Source organism: Perognathus longimembris, chromosome 4 (assembly GCF_023159225.1).
Source record: "Perognathus longimembris pacificus isolate PPM17 chromosome 4, ASM2315922v1, whole genome shotgun sequence".
Lineage (NCBI taxonomy): Eukaryota > Metazoa > Chordata > Mammalia > Rodentia > Heteromyidae > Perognathus > Perognathus longimembris.
The window spans coordinates 6,886,535-6,906,825 of record NC_063164.1 but is presented as its reverse complement, the minus strand read 5'-3'; the positions used below and the strand labels follow the sequence as shown (position 1 = coordinate 6,906,825).

General features: G+C 50.1%; 1 protein-coding gene and 1 long non-coding RNA gene across 4 annotated transcripts in view; one reads left to right on the top strand and one right to left on the bottom strand.

The window, feature by feature from the left end:
• Slc16a14 (solute carrier family 16 member 14) overlaps positions 1 to 5,443 on the bottom strand; it is a 30,762-nt gene extending 25,319 nt beyond the window's left edge. Inside the window, exon 1 of one of the 3 annotated variants that reach the window (XM_048344592.1) lies at positions 5,285 to 5,443. The gene's annotated coding sequence lies outside the window, so the exon portion shown is untranslated. The remainder of the gene's footprint in view (positions 1 to 5,284) is intronic. The other 2 variants (XM_048344590.1, XM_048344591.1) reach the window with 2 other exon arrangements.
• A 212-nt stretch (positions 5,444 to 5,655) lies between these two features.
• On the top strand, positions 5,656 to 12,940 carry LOC125350221. Its single transcript, XR_007210699.1, has 2 exons — positions 5,656 to 5,801; positions 12,629 to 12,940. It is a non-coding gene; the product is annotated as an uncharacterized LOC125350221 (long non-coding RNA).
• Positions 12,941 to 20,291: the final 7,351 nt, after the last annotated feature.

Below are 20,291 nucleotides of genomic sequence, written 5' to 3'. Positions count from 1 at the left end.
TGTTTAAGGTACCAAGTAGTAAAATCTAGTGAAAATTGCAAAACTGATTCAGGTGGGAAGTGATTTTTTTTAAAGCTAATACCATAATGAAAAAATGTTTCACTCCATTTTAATAGTTGCTTTAAAACTGAAATCTGTTTTCCCCGTCATTGTTTCCAAACAGAAGGCAATGGCTAGAAGGATTGCTTAGTGGTAAAGAGTTTGCTAGCATGAAGGGAGACTTCCTGTTTGATTCCCAGCATTGCAGATGAACCTGAACCAAATGAAAAGCCAAACACAGAAGAATGAGGAAGAAAATAGTGATAATTACTGACAATTGCACAATTACTACTGAAAATCATTTTGTTGCCAGGGAGGAAGGTGACATAAAATGATAATCCACATGTACTCTGTGTATGTGTGTGTGTGTGTGTGTATACAGCTTTTTTGTCTTTTTACCTTTACAAAATCCTCTTTTTTGTATTTTTTAAACTTAATTTTATTGTCAAGGTGATGTACAGAGGGGTTACAGTTGCATATGTAAGGTAGTGAGGACATTTCTTATTGAACATTGTTACCCCCTCCCTCATTTTCTCTCACTTTACAAAGTCCTCTTGCCTCAATCATTTTTTGTTGTTGTTGTTGTTTTTTGGGGGGGAAGTCACGAGCTTGAACTCAGGACCTGGGCACTGTCTCTAAACTCTTCAGCTCAAAGCTAGTGCTCTACTACTTGAGCCACAGTGCCACTTCCAGAAACTGGAAGTGGCTAACTGGTTAACTGGTGATAAGAGTCTCATGGACTTTCCTACCTGGACTGACTTCGAACTGTGATCCTCAGATCTCAGCCTCCTGAGTAGGATTCACCAGCGCCCAGCCTCAATCTCTTTAAATACACAGTTTAGCTTACTAGCGCATGCGTGGTAACCTGCTCCCAGTACTCCATTGCTCCCTAGTGAATATCAGTATTCTCTGGAGAATGTCTCAGTGTTTTCACTTTAGACACGAGAATCAGATTGCATCAAACTGCACAGGGCCTACAGCAGTGTCGGCACACCTGGCACCTGCGCTAAGAGTGATCATCAATTTTTTTTTTTTTTTTTGCCTGTAGGCAGCACAGCACGTTATGGTTGTGAAAAAACAAAAGTGAGCTCACCTCCGCCACTCTGTGCCCACTTGAAGATTTCATTTCTGCGGAAGGTTTAAAGTAGTGAAACCTAGTACAAGCTTGTGAGGTATAAAACTGGTGTGGAAAGTTGAAGTGGGACTTGAACTCAGGGCCTTGTGACTTTGCTTGGCCTTTTCTGCTCAAGGCTGGTACTCTACCACTTAAGCCACAACTTTACGAATTACAGAAATGAGCCACTATTGCTGGGTTTATACTTCTTTTTTTTTTTCTGTACTAGGGCTTGAACTCAGGGCCTCATGCTCTCAATTGGCTTTTTCTTCTCAAGGCTAGTTCTCTACCTTCTGAGCCATGCCTCCACCTCTGCATTTTTGCTAATTATTTGGAGAGAGGAATCTTACAGATTTGTCTGGCTGGTCTGGCTTCAAACCCTGATCTTCAGATCTTGACCTCCTGAGTAGTCTTACGCTTGAATCAACAAGGTTAGCCAGGCACAGGGGGCTCATGCCCATAATCCTAGCTACTCAGGATGCAAAAAGGAGGAGGACCATGGTTTGAGGCTAGTCTAGGCAAAAGTTGGAGAGACACCATCTCAACCAATGGAAAAGCTGGGCAGGGCCATAAGCAGTGCAATTCTAGCAACACAGGAAGAGTATGTAAGAGGCTAGAAGTACAGGTTAGCCCAGGTATAAAGGTGAGAACCGACTTGAAAAATAATGAAAGCAAGAAGGGCTGGGGTCGCAGCTCATGCAGTAGAGTACCTGCCCAACAAGTATAAGGCTCTGAGTTCAAATCCCAGTACTGCCAAAAAAGAAAAGATCCAAATGAATTCTAAGAGCATAACCTTGAAAGAATAATTTAAAAAGTCCAACCTGAAAACATTTCTAACATCTAACACCAGTGTACTGTGCCTATGAAACCAACCATTCGTGGGCTAGCTCAATGATGCATCTGTGAAGATAGAGGAAGGTCAGCCAAGGTGGAACTCAGGGAAGGAATTACAAGATGTGCAGATGCCACGCCTCCTCCTCTGTTGAGGCTGTTGTCCAAACCTAGCTGTAGAATAACGGACTGAGCCAAACCAAGAAAGCAGTCCTGGAGATGAGTCTTTAGATGGAGATGGTCTTACAGGAAGTTTCTCCTTTTTATTTATTAGCAAAAAGCAATCCTAAATAAATGCATATATTGTAAGCAAATAGGAAAGTGGAGGTTCCTTTCCATCTTTGAAATAACTGAGTAAGTCTCTTACCTCTAAGTGGCGTAATTGTAAAAGAGAGAAAAAGATAATTCAATAGACATTTGTCTTTAGAAGCCTTCCAGTCTATCTTGGGTTTGAGGCTTGAGTAGATGTGTGTGTGTGTGTGTGTGTGTGTGTGTGTGTGTGTGTGTGTGCGTGCACGAGCACACACTGCCCTTCTGTGTCTACCCAGCCCCACTTCCCAAAGTAGGAGCCTGCCTGGCTAGAAGGGGAATCAGATCAGGGTGCTAATGGCTCACGCTTATAATCCTAGCTACTCCGGAGGATGAGATCTGAAGGATTGTGGTTCAAAGCCAAACCAGGCAGGAAAGTCCATGAGACTCTTATCTCCAGTTAACCACCAGAAAACCAGAAGTGGAGCTGTGGCTCAAAGTGGTAGAGCGCTACTGGCCTTGAACGAAAAAGCTCAAAGACAGCACCCAGGCCCTGAGTCCAAGCCTTACTACCAACTCCCCTCCCCCCCAAAAGGGGGAACCAGAGGAGCACCTAGAAGGGTTCACAACCAGTGGTGGGTGGTATTCTCTTAGTCCTAACCAGTTACATGTAGAGTCCCAAGGAACCAGAACAAGAACTGAGCACTTTGACACAGGTGTCCAAGACCCTTAGGAATGATCACGTCATCTTACAATAGGGAAGTCAAGGCTCAGCTGTATCGAAGAAGACATTTCCTCAAGCCCATTTACACCGGAAAAGAAGTCTGAAACATGGCTCCTGCTATAAAGTTGCAGCTTCTCAACCTGCAGAAAAGGATTTGATGTACTAAGCACTTTTCTTGAAATATTAAGTACTTTTCGAAGGCAATGTTATGAACTTTATATTCTTCCTGAATTATTTATTTTATGGGTTAAGAGGGACAGTTGCCATCCAAAATGTGTTGGGCATTTCCAGTTATCTGCTCATAAATTAATGACACTGAATAACACTTAGTAGACAAATTTTACTCAAGAGGCATAACAGTGGGTTCACGCCAGTATCTAATGCAGCCTGCTAAAGAAGGAAAGGATGGACCAGGAAGGTCTTTCAAGAGAGTTGTTTGCCTTTTACTTCTTCATGGGATACAGGGATGTAGGGGTTCACCTGTACCCTCACCCCCCTCCTCCACCCTCCCCTACACCGGGGATTGAATTCGTACATATATATTCTATATATAGTATATGTATTATATGTATAATATACAACATGCAGAAATATAATATATATGTATATGGTACACATATAATAGATATCTTGATCAATGTCACCCCTTTTATTGTTGCCCCTTATTTCTCCCAAACCACCCATCCCCTCAATTTATCTAGTTCCATTTTCACACATATACATTGAATAGGATGACTGTTATTTGCCCACCTTTCCTCTTTCCATTCCTCATCCCCCCCCCCCCCGTCCCCTCGAACCCCCACCACAACCCGTGTTCCAGCTTTCTGGTATTCATCTCCTCACGCTTTAAGTTCGTTGTTCAAAGGTGTCCACCCTTCGAATCCTTCCCTGCAGATACCACACTTTCCTCAATGTGTCTGGGTATATATGCCTATCACCCTGTATATGCTTACACACATATTCAGATCTATTCTAGGCCTCCAGCTTGTAAGGCAAACGCTGTGCGACTTGGGCTACTCCCCAGTACTTTTGCTCTTCTTTTGTTTTTCAGGTAGGGTCTGGTTTTACTCTGACACCTGAGTGTCTACTTTTGCCTCGGATACCGTGGCCAGGAGCGGGCGCGCGCTCGAGGCCCGGAGCGGCGGGATCCCCGGGCTGAGCCGAGCAGCTCGGGCCACGGCACGGGGCAGACCCGGGGATCACCCACCCGGCTGCGCACCGAGTTAGGGGGAACTAAACTAGCAATGCCCGCCCCCCCCCCCGCGGGCCAGGGCCGTGCCGGATGGCCTCTCCACGTCCATGTTGTCCAAACGTCTCCAGGTCCCCCAGGTGAACAGACGGAGCCCATCGTGCGATGGCAACACTGGCCAAATCACCAAGGAGCGGAGCCCAACTCGGAACCCGGGTCTGCGGGATCCCAGGGCTAACGCCACCCGTCCAGCCAGCCAGCCGTCCATCTGTCCAACCGCCCAGTCGTCCAGTTATCCGTCCACACGCCCGCCCATCCACCTGCCCGTCTGTCCACTCATCCACCCGTCCGTCCGTCCGTCCATCCGTCCTCCCTCTCCCCCACCACCCGCACACACCCGCACGCGCACACTCGCACACCGACGCTCCGCACACTCACACATGCGCGCGCGCGCGCGCGGCGAACGCGAGTCCCCGGCTTCCCGTGCACAGCCCGCCCGCCCGCCCGCCCTCGGCCATCCTGGGGGCCGAGCCCGGACCCGCGACTTCCCGGGTGAGCAGCGCCGGCCTCCCAGCTCCCCCCCCCCCCTGCCCCATCCCACCCAGACATCGGCGGCGCTGGTCTTCGCCCCCGCGGGCTGGCGGCGGGGATCTCGGCGCCCCCGGAGTCCCCAGCCCGGGTCTCGGCCTCCCCCCACCCCCCCACCCCCCGCGCCCGCATCCCCGCCCCGGGCGCCCCGCAGTCCGGGCGCGCTCCAGACCCGGCAGTGCCTCGGGGAGGCCGAGCCATTCACATTCCCCGCAGCTAGGGGTGGGGTGGGTGGGGGGGAGGAGACATCCCGGCCCCCCAAACGCCCCCAGCCGCAGCCTCCGGTCTCCTCTCCGCCTCGGCCCCTTCAGGTCGGGGTCCCCAGCTGGGGCCTGGCGCGCGGCGGGGCGCAGAGCGCGGCGGGGGGTGGGGGGGTGGGGGTGGGCAGCCGGTCCTCCCAGACCCCTCCCCTGCGCCCTTTCGCCCCCTTCCCCTCCCCATGACCCCCTCACGTCCCTCGACCCCCCTGGATCCCTCGCCCCCCTCGGCCCCCCCCCCCCAGCCTTCCCCGGCGGTGCCCCCTGCGGCCGCTCCATCCCGGGGTACTCACCGCCCGCACCGCGCGCGCGCGGGGCTGCGGCCTCACTCGGCTGCCGGCCCCGACCCCCGAACTTGCTCCTCTCCGAGCCCCCCAAGTCGCTGGCAGTGGAGATCCGTTGCCAGGTCTCCGATCATCCTGACATGCGGGCGCCCGCGGCCCGGGTCCCCCCCACCGGGCTCCGTGCGCGCGGGACGCGGGGCTCCGGGGCTCGCCGGGCCGGGCGAACGTTTGGAGGCGCGCGGCGCCTCGGTCCAGGTGGCTTTAAAGAGGGTGCGTTGGGAGGTGCGGGCGCCTACCCCCAGCTTTCTTCCAATGGGAGATTTCAAATCTCCTCGCTTGTTCATTCTTATACCGGCTAATTCTGGTTTGGCAAGGGGGGGGGGGGTGCGGGGGGAGGGGGATGCAGGCACCTCACCGGCACACTCTGGTGGCCAGCTGAAGTTTATCGCTTTGGCTGAGATTTTCCCTAGTGCTCTACAGAGTTCTAACGGGAGGAAACGACCAGAAACCCGAACCCGGGATGCGGGTGAACGGGAGCCGCCTTCCGATTTCCCTGGCACAGGAGAGAAGCCACCTACGACCTTCCCCTGCATCCCAGCCACAGAATGTCGCCCTTCCTAGGGCGAGTCCGAGAGTGGCTGGCGGTACTCTTGGCCAGCAAGGAGAAAAATCCCACATCTTTGTCCTAGTCCGGACGGCCCCACCCTTCCGATTTTTCCGTATTAAATCTCTGTGAGCATGAGGGACCCATTTCATTCTGGGATATTCCCGCCTTGCCCCCAACAGGACCCTCCCCCAATTCGAATGCTTTGCCCTTGCAAAGTTCTGTTTTCCTCCGGCACATGCGTGAATCATCAAGCCAGGACCGTCTGAAGAATCTGCCGGCTTCCCTTGTGGTTGTTACAAATTACTCTAAGCTTGGTGGCTGGAAGCGGAATCGTTTTGCAGTTGTGGAGGTCAGAAGTCAGAAACCTGAGTGGCTGGGTTTAGACACCCAATGCTGGGTTAAGAGTTTAATTCCACAGCTCCAGGATAGAGCCACCAGATCCCAGGGGGCTGCCCCCCACTCCTTGGCTTGCGGACACCTAACTAACTCATCTTCAAATGCAGCACTGTTTTGTTTTCTTGTGTCTGCCTTTCCTACGCACATGGCCTTGGCTCTCCTCTATTCTCCCATAAGGACCTTCAAGATTATGCAGGGCCTACCAGCGTATCCTATCCAGACATCTCCTTTATTTTATTTTATTTTTTATCCAGTCCTAGGGTTTGAACTCAGCGCTCAGGTGCCATCCCTGAGCCTTTTTGCTCAAAGCTAACACTACACATGAGCCACACACAGCTCTAGTTCTGGCTTTTGGTTGGAGAGTCTCCTGAGTAGCGGGGACTGCAGGCGTGAGCTACCAGCACCCAGCACAATCTCCTTAAAGTCAGCTGATTACCTTTCTTACATCTGCCACTTGATTCTCCTTTTGCCACAAAAGGTCACATAGTACAGGTTTCAAGGATTAAGATGTGAGCCTCTTCAATTTACCAAGATTTCCATCTTTCTTCTCTCTTTCTTCTTCCTTTCTTTCTATTTTGGAAAAAACACACACATATGTATTATACTCACACACACATTTATGTTTTACATCAATATTTGTTGGCCCTGCTTTTGTTTTCTGTTTCTTGTGCCCGGGGCACAGGAAGTATCTACAGGCCATCATAAGGCTTTGGAAATCATAGCAAGAGAATTGGCATTTGTTCGGAGATGGGAAATGTCTAGAGACTATTGAGCTGATGGTTTGAGGCGGGACAGGGGCAGAGACACACCAAGTTAGGAGATGATGACAACAATCCAGCTGTTGGCGAGGGCTTGAGTCATAGGGGGGAGAGGGAATTGAATTCTGAATGTGACTTGAAGGCAGAATTCAGAGACTTTCTCACGGAAAGAAAGGAGTCCAGGATGACTCCGAGGATCTGACGCTCATGATGAAGAGTGAGAATAGCAAGACTGCCGGAAATACCAGCCTGGGGTAAATCACAGGTCGGCTTTGGGCTTGTTAACATTTTGCTTTAAATGGCTCACATACTAGGCAGACGATTAAATACCATACAGCAATCAAAAGGATCAATCCCCTCGACATACTCTAATATTTTCTCATCTTAGCAAGCAAATCTTTTAAACTATATTTTTGCTGTTATTATAAAGGTGATGTACGGCGAGGTTACAGTTTCATAGGTCAAGTAATGGTTACATTTTCTTTTTGGACAATGTCACCCCTTCCCTTGCTCTGTTTCCCCCTCCCCTCTCCACCCACACGTTGTGTAGTTCATTTTCCACATCGTGTCTAGTGAGTACCACTGCTTCCCCCTTTCTCCCTCCATTTCTGTGTCCCCAGCAATGAAATATTAAATGGGGAGAAGGGCACAGGTCTTTATATACATTTGAAGAAGTGAAGACTCTTAAAATGAAATCCCAGTATTTTTTGGAATACACCTCCACGCAGTGAGACTTTCTACAGAGCAGGGCCAGGGAATGATGAACATGACACCTAGGTGACAGCTTCTCAGAGGGTTGGGATGGAAAATGGAGGGGGGGGGGGTGTCATGTTTGATTGTTATATGCCTAACTTTTGTGTGGTGTTGAGTTCATAGGCACTTACTTCATTTCTAAAACGTGAGAGCTAGGCATGGTGGCACGTGCCTATAATCCCAGCATTCTGGAGAATGAGGCAGAAGGATTGTGAATTGAAGGCCAGCCTGGGCTATACAGCAAGACCATGTCTCAAAAAATCAAGGGCTGGGAGCTGGGAATGTGGCTTAGTGGTAGAGTGCTTGCCTAGCACGCATGAAACCCTGGGTTCTATTCCTCAGTACATAAACAGAAAAGGCTGGAAGTGGCGCTGTGGCTCAAAGTGGTAGAGTGCTAGCCTTGAGCACAGAGAGGCTCAGGGACAGAGCCCAGGACCTGAGTTCAAGCCACAGGACTGGCAAAAAAAAAAAAAAATCAAGGGCTGGGGCTGTAGTTCCGTGGTAGCATACTTGCCTACCATTCACAAGGCCTTGGGTTCAATTCCCAGCAAGAATGTGTATGTACACTCACAATAACAACCACAGCCACTCCAACAACCAAACTTCGTGGGCTCAGGTGGGACTAGTTCCAGTAGGCAAAGTTGGGTTGATATCTGAAGATCAATTGATGAAATGTACTCTGTCAATAGGATGATGCGTCTCAATAGACACAGAAAAAGCATTCAACAACATTTTATATCATTTCATGATGAAAACGCTCCGTGGGGTTCTCTCCCCTCTCTCCCTTCTCTTCTTCTCTCCGGCCATGGATCACCTCTGCCACAGGCCAGCAGTTCGGTAATAAACTTTCTCTCCTGCCTGAATACCGCGTGGCGTTCTCCTTTGCCGTCTACCTACTTTAAAAAAACCTAACATATATGGTGCCATGATTCGGATAGGGCTTAAGAGTCAGGAGAGGTGGAATTCCCCTCTATTTTTCTTCTTTTTCTGGGAGTATCCCCAGTCCTGACGGCCCTTTTTCCGCGAACCGAACTGCTGTGAGTCGCCACGTGGGACTTTTCACTAATATCATTGCTGGCCTCCACATCCACCTCCACCTCCACACCACTTGTCTACCTTGGTGAGTGAAACTGCTGCTGCTCCGGTTTTCTGCCGCTCCGTCTGCCACTTCTGCCCGAATTCTGGCAAGTATTTGGTCAATTCTTGACAAGGTACAGCCCCTGCCTCATGAGACTTCTTCCAGGCTTCATTCAAGGACTGGCATCTACCACCAAGGGACCCTGCTGCCTCCTTCTCCAGGAGGGGCCCCATTTCTGCCTTTTACCCCTAATGCCGACGCCCCTTGCCAGCAGGAAGCAGCCAAAGAGAGTCTTTGTCCTTTTTCATAACTACTAAAAGGTTGGAATGTAAGGTCCGTCCCTGGAAGGCTCCATGTAGATGCCCCCACCTCATTAAGTCTCCACCCAGTTATCTGGGTAACCTGCAGACCTGGAGGCAGTTACCTCCCCTTTCCCTGAGGTCACATCCTAATCCACCTGGCCACGCCCCTTGCCCCGGCCCTAGATATAAGGCAGGGCTGGGTGGGGGTCAGCCCCTTCTCTCCCGTCTCTCCCGCCATGGATCATCTTGGCCACAGGCCACAATTCGGTGATAAACTTTCTCTCCTGCCTGAAAAAAAAAAGAAAAAAGAAAACGCTCCGTGGGAACAACAGAGCAGGTACTGGAGCTCAAGTGGCAGAGTGCTCTCCTACTGTGCCAGGCGGCCCTGGATTCAATCCCCAGTACCAGACTCCCCTTCTCCTCAAATACAAGGGAACTCCCGCATCCTGAGAGAGGGCATCAGAGAAAACCCAGCATGCTTGTCACACTTGGTGAGAGGCGAGAGGCAGAACGCCCCCTGGAAGGGTTAGGCTTTCTACTCCTGGTGCCGTGCTAGAAGTTCTAAACAAGGCAGTGAAACAAATATCACAGTTAATTGCTTTAAGCAAGTTATTTTAAAAATAGAAAAGGAAATAAATGGCATCCAGAGCAGAAGGGGGGAAAAAACGTTTCTAGCTGGGTGCAGGTGGTTCACTCATGTAATCCTAGCTACTCAAGCTAAGATCTGAGGATCAAGGTTCAAAGCCAGCCTGGGAGGGAAATCCATGAGGGTCTTATCTCCAGTAAACCACCAAGAAGCCAGAAGTGGAAGTGTGCCTCCAGTGGTAGAGCACCAGCCTTGGGCAGAGAAAGTTCAGGGAGAGTGTCCAGGACCTTAGTTTATGCAAAGAACGGGCATAGCAAATAAAATAAATAAAACCATCCTTATTTGTAGATAATATGATTATTTATAAAAAAAAAAAAACATAAGGAATCCACTACAAGTACTGGTCAATGTCTTCCATAAAGTTTCATCATGCATGATCAATTTGCAAAAATCAATGATATTTTGAAATACTAGTAATTCTACTTATCATACCATCAAAAGAATATGTATTTTTAGGTAGTCCTGGGTGTTCGAACTCAAGAACTCGTACTTGCTAGGAAGTTGCATTGCCACTTGATCCAGACCCAAAAAAGAATTTCTATTTTCATTTCCTTTTTCATTTGTGTTCTGGTAGTAGAGCTTGACCTTAACTTTTCCACTTAAGCCTGGTGCTTTACCACTTCCCAACTCCGCTTCCGGCCTTTTGCTGGTTAACCAGAGGTGACCGCTTTTCAGAGTTGTTTGCCTGATCTGACTTTGAACTAAAATCCTCAGCTCTCAGATTCCCGAGAAGCTGGGGTTACAGGTGTGAGCCCCAAGTGCCCTGAAAGCATCTTGAAAAGCAGACCACCACGTTCAAGGGAAGTGGCAAACTTGCGCACTGAGGGCTCCGAAGTTGTTGCAGAATGTGACTAGAGGAGACGCGAGTGGATTCTCGCAGCCCCGGCGGGGTCCCTGCTGGGTTTTGGCTCTCTGCATGAGAAGATGCAGCCGTGGGAACGTGTCTGGGGAGACGTGCCACGCGGACACGCTCGGCCCCGCGTCACCGGGGATGAGGAAATGTCTGTGGCGGGAGCAGGGTGTTTTGGACTCTTGTAGGCTAGACTTGAGCTGGTCAGGCTGCAGCCCCAGCGTGCAGGCCCTCCACTGAGAGGTCCCAGCGGTGCCATCCCGTGGTTAGTGCACAGATGAAGCAACCGTATGAGTCATGGTGTTGGAAGGGACGCTTCTGAAGCACATAGAACAGCGTCAGCTGATCCGTTCAACCTCATGGCTGTGTACCTCAGCCCAAGGCCAAACGCATTGTCTTCCTGCCTCAGCCGCCTGAACACTGAGATTACAGGTGTGCGCTACCACCCCTGGCTCCCTGTGTCCTAACAAGAGACGCCATCGGTTGAAATCTCAGGTTTACCACTTCCCTTCTCTCTCAGTATGATAACTCAACAGCTGTACAATGTCAGTGTCATCTGCTGCAACGTGAGAATGTCTCAGTGTGTTTAGGCTGCTGTGTAACAAAATACCATCAACCAGGCAGCTTATAATATCACATGTATTTTGAACAATTCTGGTGCCTAGGAAGTCCAGCGTTGGGGAGCTGATGGATTCAGTGTCTGGTAGCTGCCGAGTTCCCAGTTCACAGGTGATGATGTCTCCTTGTATCACCTGGAATGAAAAAAGAGACAGGCAGCTCCTGGAGGCGTCTTTGTGAGGGCACAGATCCCATTGGTGGGGACTCTGATCGTGTGACTTAGCACCTCTCAAAGGCCTCATCGCTTCGGGGCTTAGGGTACCTTTGGGAAGTACACCAACATTTGTACCATGGTAATGAATAACAATAATAATATCTGCCCTTTAGGTTGTTGTGAGGAATAAAGATTGAGGAGTCAGGTGACACACACTTCCTGATGTGACACACCAAGAGATGCTGTATCCCTCTGTGGGATTCTGTAGAAGTGTGTGTGTGTGTGTGTGTGTGTGTGTGTGTGCATGTGCCAGTACTGGGGCTTGAACTCAGGGCCTCATACAATTTGGGTTTCACTTTTGCTCAAGATTGGTGCTCTACCACTTGAGCCACACCTCCACTTCCAGCTTTTTGCTGGTTAATTGGAGACAAGAGTCTCACAGAGCTATTTACCTGGGCTGGCTTTACATGGTGATCCTCAGATCTCAGCCTCCTGAGTAGCTAGGATTGTAGGTGTGAGCCACGGGTGCCCGGCTTCCGCTGTGGAACTCCTGACAACAATTGGGAGCCGCGTCAGATGAACCTGGGATAAGGCACCTTGTGACTGGCACGTGTGAGGCCCTGGGTCTCAGGAGAGAGAGAGAGAGAGAGAGAGAGAGAGAGAGAGAGAGAGAGAGAGAGAGAGAGAGAGAGAGAGAGAGAGTATAGGAGTCAATGTGATGAAAGACAGAGGTTCAGGAAAGGTCCAGATTAAGGGAGATGAGAGAGACATGACCTCTAAAAGCAACGTGTGACCTTGGCTTGCTTTTCCCCAATTATAGGGAGACTACTAGTCGCTCAACATGAAGGTCCGGAGATTAGGTAATAGAACTGTAACTTTGTTAGCTTTGGCTTTTGGAAAGCAGACAATGGAGCACTGTGGTATATAAAAGGATGTTTAAAAAATTTTTTTAAATCTTTTAGGAAATATCCAACTAAGATACTTGGGAGGAAAGGGAAATGTATGAAGGATATTATGAAGTTCTTAGAATAATGTGAGTGCGTAGATCTAACTTAGATGTTTGCTGTTGTTTTCAGCACTTCTGAGGAACTGAATTCCACATAGTATCAAGCTGTGCTTCTGTGACCTTTCAAAAACAATGTTGCAGGAAACTGGGGCGAATCTAACTACTTTTCTTTTCCTGTTTTCCAGCATTTGGTTTTGGATTTTAGGTCCTTCCAGACAATACAGGAAAGCTTCAAGGACTTTGCTTGGCGCACAGTGGCACACCTCCCCACCCCTTGGTTCCTCCTGCCTGTGATTCAGTGTTGGACCCTGAGACCGGAGATGGGGAGCCCCAGTTGTAGTCCCCGGTGCCTGGGACCCCTGCACCCTGGCAGAGCCACCTGCGCATGCACAGATATGGTGACTCTCAGAAAGATGCCATTTAACTCATTTGCTATGGTTCCCTCTCCCCTATGGGTGATGGATTAATCTGGTGGTAAATAAAAATGCCTATCTAAACCATGGGCTGTTTCTCCCTCCCTCTCTCTCTCTCTCTCTCTCTCTCTCTCTCTCTCTCTCTCTCTCTCTCTCTCTCTCTCTCTCTCTCAGTTGTGGGGCTTGAACTCTGGGCCTGGGTGCTCTGCTAATGCTCTTCAGCTCAAGGCTAGCACTCTACCACTTGAGCCACAGCGCCACTTCCAGTTTTCTGGTGGTTAATTAGAGATGAGTCTCACAGACTTTCCTGCCCCAGCTGGCTTTGAACTGTGATCCTCAGATCTCAGCCTCCTGAGTAGCTAGGATTACAGCCATGAGCCACCAGCACCCCGCTCATGGCCTTATTCTCGATACATCAGGTGAGCAGCTCCCCAGGGACCTAGGTAGCCAGTCAAGAGCAAAGAGAGCTTATTTTTCAAAGCCCTCAGTGTGGTAGTGCACACCTATAATCCCAGCATTTGGGAGATTAAGGCAAAAGGATGAGGAATTCAAGTCCAGTCTGGACTAGATAGTGAGATCAGGTCTCAAAACCCAAACTAATGGTTGGGAATATGGCTTAATGGTAGAGTGCTTGCCTAGCATGCATGAAGCCCTGGATTCAATTCCTCAGTACCACATAAACAGAAAAAGTTGAAAGTAGTGTTGTGGCTCAAGTGGTAGAGTTCTAGCCTTGAGAAAAAAGAAGCTCGGGGACAATGCCTAGGCCCTGAGTTCAAGCCCAAGGACTGGCCAAAAAAAAAAAAAAAAAAAAAAAAGCAAAAAGAAATCCTTGTCATGCACAGATGGCTCAATCCTAAAGCCAGTGCTCCGGTGACTTTTGTCTTGGGAAGAGCTGAGTGCATGTCTGGGATTACCTTGGTCATGACACAGATGGAAAGGACCCGCCCACTCCCCGGAGCTCCAAGACAAGGAAGCATTATCCGAGCACTCTTAAACACTGCAAAAGCACTGCTCCTGGTAAGACTGTAATGCACCCTTCCCTTACATTGTCTTATTGTTATCATTTTTAAATAGGTTGGGATAGTTGGGGCTCTAAGGGAGAGCTGAGAGGCCCCTTCCAGGGACTCAGGCAGCCGGGATGGGAGGATTATCAGCCGGGCAGCCAGCAACACTGGCCTCCCTTCAGCCTTGGTTGCTTTGAACATTGCACAGACGCGGGGAGGAAGTTACGCAACAACCCCAGCTTGCTCCTGAAGCACAACTCTGGCTCCCGAAGGCCCTGTCTCAGCAAATTGCAGATGCCAGATTGGTTTGTTTTTTTCTTGCCACCACAAGCCTCAGGGAGCTAGCTCTCTCTGACCCTGCAGCCATTTGCACCCAGGCCGAGCGGAAGTGCTTCCCCTGGCAGAAGGTCTGTGATGGAGGCAAACACCATCCTTCAGTTGTGCCAGGGACTGCGGCTATGACTGGTGACAAGGACTGTGCCATGAGTGGGGTCAACGGTGCTCCGCGGGCACGAGGGGGCTGCCAAGATTGCTGGCACACCCTCCTTCTGGGGGTCTGATTCCAGCCGTGTCGCTCGCTTTGTGAGTCATCTAGGAGGGAGACAACAGCATCCTGGGCTGCTCCCTGGTTTGCAACACGAGGCCAACAGAGGCTTCCTTATGCGTGCGTGTGTGTGCGCGTGCGTGCTCCCTGCCCATACTAGGACTTGAACTCAGGGCCTCACTCTTCCACGTGGCTTGTATTGCTCAAAGCTGGTGCTCTGTCACATGAGCCACGCTCCACTTGTGTTGTTGTTGGGGATTTTTTTTGTCTGGTTTAGTTAGGAGAGAGAAGAGGCTCATGGACTGTCCTGCCCAGGCTGGCTTTGAACCTCGATCCTCAGATCTCAGCTTCCTTGAGTACCCTGGATGACAGGCGTGAGCCACCAGCACCGGATTTGAGTGCTCTTTCTTGCTTATTTCGGACTCACATCATCAATAGAGCTTCGGAGCTCAGGGGTGTGAAGAAGAGAAGAAGATCCAGCAGCCATGACACAAGTGCCCTGAGGCCAACGCAACAGGTAATGGAGCCCCCGAGGCCCGGGCTGAGGGGAGTATGCCCCCTGCTGCACCCCCCCCCCCCAACCCCATGGCCTGGAATAACGGCAGGAAGTTCTCCCCACTGTCCCGTGATCTCTAGACATCCAGAAGGAACAAAGGACGCCGGCCGGCTGCTGCGTGCCCATTGCTTGACTGCTTCTAAACACACACACACACACACACACACACACACACACACACACACACACACACATGGCTTGGGTGTTCTGAGTTTGTATGTGCCTGGGAGGAAGGAGAATTGTTCGCGGGGGCCATTCTGCCTGAAAAAGCAAGAGGGTGGGCTTCTTGGCTTTCGGGACTGGGCGTCAGAATGATTTGGGGTGATATCTCCCTGTGGGAGAGACGTGAACGCTGGCAGTCTTAGAATCAGCAGTGCTAACACGGTCTCCTTCACACACTCAGGATAACAACTCTAACACCCTCGTGTTTCTTACAATCCCGATCCCACGGGAAACATGGACCTCTCCAGTTCTTTTTCAGCCTGTTGACTAGCCAAGGAGAAAAATGTCTTTTGCAGAGTTAAAAGGTCTTTAACACGTGTCTACTTAGTGAAGGGAGAGAGCAGACTTCAAGCTCAGAGTCATCAACAGGAAGGCCGGCCTAGAGGGAACTTGATCACTGTGTTTGTTCGTGTTAGTGATTCCATTAATAATGTATTCCTGCATAAAAAACCAAGTTCATCTTCCCTTGGATTCTTTCTGAGACTAAGATGCTACCATCCATCTCCCAGAATGCTAGAAAGAGGGCAGGTAGTTAATTAGAGATAGGAGTCTCACGGACTTTCCTGCCCAGGCTAGCTTTGAACCGTTATCCTCAGATCTCAGATTCCTGAGTAGCTGGGATGGATGACAGATGTGTGCTCCCCGTGCCGGCTAGGTGTCAGGCTTTTTCAAAGCTAGCCCTGAAGAAGGCAGAGTAGCTGCTCCTCAAAGCCCCATCCTGAGGGGGAAGGGGAGGACTCGAGGATTCTGGAGCTTTTTGTTGTTGTTGCTCCTGGCGCTTGAACTCAGGGCCTGGTTGCTGTGCCTGAGTTGTGCTCAAGGCTAGTGCTTTACCAGAGAGCCACAGCCCCACTTCTGGCTTTTTGGGTGGTTCATTATACATAAGAATCTTAGGGTCTTTCCTGCGTGTGATCCTCAGATCCCAGCCTCCTGAGTAGCCAGGATTACAGGCATGAGCCGCCAGCACCCAGCTTGATTCCGGAGGTTTTATAGAGAGGGCAAGAGGAGTGGACAGCGAGACTGTGTGCTGATCAGGGTCTTTATTATCCAGGGCACGTGTCTCCCTTCTCCTCATGGGGCAGGATATTTCAGTGGACCTTGACCTCCTGTGACCAGTTCCTGTGCTTCTCTTAAACCACACACATTAATTTCCTGCAAAACATCACAGCAATGTCTAGAACTAGAGACCAAGGAAGAGCATTACAGAGGTCATCAAATGATCTCTGTTCTATAAATCCAAAAAAAGATTTAGGAGTTACAATCTTTTTGTGCACATGCACATGTGTGTGTGTGTGTGTGTGTGTGTGTGTGTGTGTGTGTGTGTCTGTCTGTCTGTCTGTCTGTCTGTCCTGGGGCTTGAACTCAGAACGTAGGTGCTGTCTCTGAGCTTTTATTGATCAAGGCTAGCACTCTACCACTTTGAGCCACTTCCAGTTTGGGGGTGGGTAATTGGAAATGAGCATCTCACAGACTCTTCTTCCCTGGCTGGCTTTGAACGGCCATCCTCATATCTCAGCTGGGATTACAGGTGTGAACCACCAGCTCCTGGCTGTCTGTGAGGCTCAAGTCTCCAATTAATCACACACACACACACACACACACACACACACACACACACACACACACACACACACACACACAGAGAAGTGGAGCTGTGGCTCAAGGGGTAGAGTGCTAACATTGAGCAAAACAAATCCAGGGACAGCACCCAGGCCCTGTTCAAGCAAGAAACATCATCATAGATCAGGAGCAGGGAAACCTGCTCCTTTGTTCAATTTATCCAGACACCCGAAAACGTGAGAAAGTCGGATGTAGAGGCAGCCATTTACTGAACAGGGAGGAGGAGGAGACAGGGAAAAGTCTTGGGCAGAAAAGTCTGAGGCTCCGAATTTGTAACGGAGACACTTCTGAGCAAAGTTGGAAAGCAAATTGGGCCTTGGAGTCCAGCCGGTTCTCAGCTCTGGGCCTATTTCTCTCTCTCCTTCTGCTCCTGCCTGCATGGCCTCCGACCCAGCAAACCGCCTGGCCCTCAGTCCCTTGCCTTGTCCCCCTGTCACACTCCCTTACCTTAGAGGGTTGAAAGGGACCATCCTCACTAGTCCTTCTGGAAGCCACCTCCCCCCTGAGTCTCCAGTGTCTTTGTTGTAGCGGGCACCCAGCTGCCGCCTGGCTACGTCACGCAGCTTTCAGAGGGAACCAAGTGCCGGCTCGTGTGGCTCCATCTCTGCAAGTCAAGTCCACGGGACTTCTTCCTTGCTACCTTCTCTCCTCACTCCACGTCCTGGCTGCCAGCCAGATTGCCTCCTCTCTGCTCCTCTCTCCCTCCTTTCTGCCTCCTCTCTGCCTGACCCATCCCTTGTTCTATCGGGTCAGAGTACATGTCTGGTTCTAGCCTGTGGTCCAGTGCTTCTTAGTTATGTTTTGTTCACCACCTGCACAGGCCTCGTTCGGTAAGCAGGCTTGATTCATCTTTGCAAAGCCGTGCAGAGACAGGTCTGTCCTGGGTGGAGGAGTCAGCAGCTCAGCCTTGCCACTCACAGGAGTGTGGGCCGTGGTCTCCAGCTTCTTTCCTTCTTTTTCTTTTTTTTTTTTTTTTTTGCCAGTCCTGGGCCTTGCACTCAGGGCCTGAGCACTGTCCCTGGCTTCTTTTTGCTCAAGGCTAGCACTCTGCCACTTGAGCCACAGCGCCCCTTCTGGCCGTTTTCTATATATGTGGTACTGAGGAGTTGAATCCAGGGCGTCATGTATAGGAGGCAAGCACTCTTGCCACTAGGCCATATTCCCAGCCCCTCCTTCCTTCTCTCTTTCCCTCCTTCCTCCCTTCCTCTCTCTCTCTCTCTTTCTCTCTCTCCTCTCCCTTCTTCCTCCTCTCACCCTTCTCTCATTCCCTCCTTCCTTCTTTCCCTCTATCCCTCCCTCCCTTCTCCCTTTCACTCCCTCTTTTTCTTTCTAAATCTCACGAGCTTTTTCTTTTCTTTTTTGGCAAGGGCTAGCCTTGAACTGAGACCTTCTAGATCCCAGCCCCCTAGTGCCTAGTTGGCTCTTTCTTTTCTGTGGTATTAAGGATTGAATTCGGTGCCTTATACTTCTCTAGACAGGCACTCTACCACTTGAACTATACCTTCTTAGTCTTAGGTTTCTTTAACATAATGTGAATAGTAATAGCATGTGCCTCATGGGAACACTGTAAGAATAAAATAAAATAATTTATGTAAAGAGACCAGAATAGTGTGTGGCTCAAGGTAGCTGCTTATAGTGTTAACTCTCATCATCTTCATCATCATCATCACCAGTACCACCACCACCACCACCATCATCTTCATCATCATCATCACTACCACCACCACCACCATCATTACCACTATTATCATCACCACCCCCACCACTATCATCACCACCACCACCACCCCCACCCCCAACATCACCACCACCACCACCACCCCCACACCATCACCACCACCACCACCAACACCATCACCACTACCACCACCACCACCACCATCATCACCACCACCACCATCACCACCACTACCACCATCACCATCTTCATCATCATCACCACCACCACCACATGATCAACGATATTTGTGGAATGCCATCGTGTCCCTGGCCCTGCTCTAGGCAAGGGGATTACAGGAAGAAACCAGACCAGGCCTCTGTCCTCATGAGAGTCATGCTGGGAGAAGGGAAAGGACAGAAGTAGGCAAACAGATGCTGACCTTCATACAGTGATCCACAGAGATGGGAGAGGAGGAGGGCAATAGGGGTCGTGACAGAGGGGACCCAGGGGCAGCCAGAGGTAAATCTGATCATTCCTGTGATACACATTGTAGATGTCTTGCAGAGTCTCCAAGACATATGTGGACAATGAGTAGATGTGCGAAGCACATTTGCCCCAGAGCTGTGCTAGTCCTCGTTGATTCTGGAATCCTGAGGATGAATCCAGTGGATTCAGGGAATCTGATGGAAGGTGAGGTAGAAGGAGGCTCTGCTGAGACGAAGTGATCACAATCCACTGATCACAACTATCAGAGTCACTTTGTTCATCTTCATCCTCCCTCATGGCCTTCTCTTTTACCCTTCCCTTTCCTGCTCCCCCCTCCCCACCCCACTGGTCAATTCCCCCTTTAACTTCACGTCCCCACTTTGTTGGTCAGACCTAGACTTTTATTTGTGAGGGAAATCGTGTGATGTTTGTCTTTATGAATCTGACTTATTCCACTTAACATGATGATCTCCAGTTCCTTCCGTGTTCTACAAATGACATAGTTTCATTCTCTTTTTTTTTTTTTTTGCCAGTCCTGGGCCTTGGACTCAGGGCCTGAGCACTGTCCCTGGCTTCTTTTTGCTCAAGGCTAGCACTCTGCCACTTGAGCCACAGCGCCACTTCTGGCCATTTTCTATATATATGGTGCTGGGGAATCGAACCCAGGGCTTCATGTATACAAGGCAAGCCCTCTTGCCACTAGGCCATATTCCCAGCCCCCATAGTTTCATTCTTTATGGCTAAATATGACTCCGTTGTGTGTATATATCACCTTTTCTTTATTCACCTGTTGATGGGTCACTAGGCTGATCCCGTAGCTGGCTATAATGAGTAGTGCTGCAGTGCACACCCGTGTGCAAGCATGGTGTGTTGACTTGCATTCCTTTGGGTATGCACCCAGGAGAGTAGAGCAGGATCAAATGACACACCATCCTTCTTTTTTTTTGGGGGGGGGGGGGGCGGCGAGGCTGGCATTCTAACTCAGTACCTGACCATTGGCTCATTGGCTAGCGCTCTACTAACTGAGCCATGCCTCCAGTACCAAAAGGCCATCTTTCAAATGAAGCAGCTAAGCCAGTTCCATCACTCAGCTCTTTATCACACAGCAGGAAGTCAGAGCCAGGAGAGGACACTTTCGTAGAGGATGGACATGTCAGGAGCCCGGGCTGCTACAGGTAGACAACGGAGGCATCTCTGCTAGGAGCCTCGTGTCTAAAGTAGAGCACCAGGGCCCACAGAGGCCAGGCCAGGAAAGAGCAAGTGGAGAGGGAGGAGAGAGAGGAAGAAGCAGCCAGCCAGGCTTAGTCGTGTCCTAGCTTGCCAGAGCCAGGCCGTGCTGTGAA